Raw genomic sequence first — 2,500 nt, forward strand, 5'->3', positions numbered from 1 at the left:
TATAAAGCCGATCGTAAAAAAGACTAAGTCCCCCGGGTGACCAGGCCTCCGAAAAGCCGATCGTAAAAAAGACTAAGTCCCCCGGGTGACCAGGCCTCCGAAAAGCCGGTCGTAAAAAAGACTAAGTCCCCCGGGTGACCAGGCCCCTATAAAGCCGATCGTAAAAAAGACTAAGTCCCCCGGGTGACCAGGCCCCTATAAAGCCGATCGTAAAAAAGACTAAGTCCCCCGGGTGACCAGGCCCCTTTAAAGCCGATCGTAAAAAAGACTAAGTCCCCCGGGTGACCAGGCCCCTCTAAAGCCGATCGTAAAAAAGACTAAGTCCCCCGGGTGACCAGGCCTCCGAAAAGCCGATCGTAAAAAAGACTAAGTCCCCCGGGTGACCAGGCCTCCGAAAAGCCGGTCGTAAAAAAGACTAAGTCCCCCGGGTGACCAGGCCCCTATAAAGCCGATCGTAAAAAAGACTAAGTCCCCCGGGTGACCAGGCCCCTATAAAGCCGATCGTAAAAAAGACTAAGTCCCCCGGGTGACCAGGCCCCTATAAAGCCGATAGTAAAAAAGACTAAGTCCCCCGGGTGACCAGGCCCCTATAAAGCCGATCGTAAAAAAGACTAAGTCCCCCGGGTGACCAGGCCCCTATAAAGCCGATCGTAAAAAAGACTAAGTCCCCCGGGTGACCAGGCCCCTTTAAAGCCGATCGTAAAAAAGACTAAGTCCCCCGGGTGACCAGGCCCCTATAAAGCCGATCGTAAAAAAGACTAAGTCCCCCGGGTGACCAGGCCCCTTTAAAGCCGATCGTAAAAAAGACTAAGTCCCCCGGGTGACCAGGCCCCTATAAAGCCGATCGTAAAAAAGACTAAGTCCCCCGGGTGACCAGGCCTCCGAAAAGCCGATCGTAAAAAAGACTAAGTCCCCCGGGTGACCAGGCCTCCGAAAAGCCGGTCGTAAAAAAGACTAAGTCCCCCGGGTGACCAGGCCCCTATAAAGCCGATCGTAAAAAAGACTAAGTCCCCCGGGTGACCAGGCCCCTATAAAGCCGATCGTAAAAAAGACTAAGTCCCCCGGGTGACCAGGCCCCTATAAAGCCGATCGTAAAAAAGACTAAGTCCCCCGGGTGACCAGGCCTCCGAAAAGCCGATCGTAAAAAAGACTAAGTCCCCCGGGTGACCAGGCCCCTATAAAGCCGATCGTAAAAAAGACTAAGTCCCCCGGGTGACCAGGCCCCTATAAAGCCGGTCGTAAAAAAGACTAAGTCCCCCGGGTGACCAGGCCCCTATAAAGCCGGTCGTAAAAAAGACTAAGTCCCCCGGGTGACCAGGCCCCTATAAAGCCGATCGTAAAAAAGACTAAGTCCCCCGGGTGACCAGGCCCCTATAAAGCCGATCGTAAAAAAGACTAAGTCCCCCGGGTGACCAGGCCCCTTTAAAGCCGATCGTAAAAAAGACTAAGTCCCCCGGGTGACCAGGCGTCCCGAATCTGTCGGGGGTGACCAGGTGGCCGGCCCGCTGGACGGCGCTGAATGGGTCTAAATAATCGGAAGGGGGCTTAAGTCTGCAGCAGGGGGCATGGCCGGAGTCCATCCCCAGGCGGGGGGCATATTTCCCGGGCAGGGAGGCTTGGATCCCCCTGTCTGAACCGAAAGCACTGCTCGCGGTCGAACCGGGAGCCGGGTGCCTCAGACGCCGCTGCTGTGGTGCTTTTCCCCTTTTCACAAGCCTGGAGGCTTGGCCCAGGCCTAGCAGGAGGCATGCAACCGCCTGAGAGCGCTCCCGGGGTGAAAAAAAGACTTTTTCGTTTTCATGGAGCTTTTAAGGGGATGAATCCACCCCGCTCAAGCCCAGGCAGAGCTCCACAAGCTGGGCTTGGATTCCAGGTTCGCTCCCTTGCAGGCACCGGGTACGGAAGTTGCGGTGGCGTATCTCCGGGTATGTGGGAGTACCGAAAGTCGAGTGGTGTGGTCCCGGGTATGTGGGAGGACCGATTCTGGAGTGGTGTGGTCCCGGGTATGTGGCAGGACCGAAACTCGGGTGGCTTTGTCCCAGGCACGTGGGCAGGCCGAGTCAGCGGTGGCGTGGTCCCGGGTACGAGGGAGAGGCCGAAACAGGGGTGGCCTCTCCCCAGGCACGCAGGGAGCCTGTCAGAGGGCGGCCAGCCCCGCAGCTGTGCGGGGGGCGCCCTCGGCACCCCGGCCTGTCCCAGGGCAGGCGGGGGAGCCTGACAGAGGGCGGCCAGCCCCGCAGGTGTGCGGGGGGCGCCCTCGGCACCCCGGCCTGCCCCAGGGCAGGCGGGGGAGCCTGACAGAGGGCGGCCAGCCCCGCAGGTGTGCGGGGGGCGCCCTCGGCACCCCGGCCTGTCCCAGGGCAGGCGGGGGAGCCTGACAGAGGGCGGCCAGCCCCGCAGGTGTGCGGGGGGCGCCCTCGGCACCCCGGCCTGCCCCAGGGCAGGCGGGGGAGCCTGACAGAGGGCGGCCAGCCCCGCAGGTGTGCGGGCTGAGCCCTCG

This window comes from Atractosteus spatula, unplaced genomic scaffold (assembly GCF_055471065.1).
Source record: "Atractosteus spatula isolate fAtrSpa1 unplaced genomic scaffold, fAtrSpa1.hap1 Scaffold_111, whole genome shotgun sequence".
NCBI classification, from domain to species: domain Eukaryota; kingdom Metazoa; phylum Chordata; class Actinopteri; order Semionotiformes; family Lepisosteidae; genus Atractosteus; species Atractosteus spatula.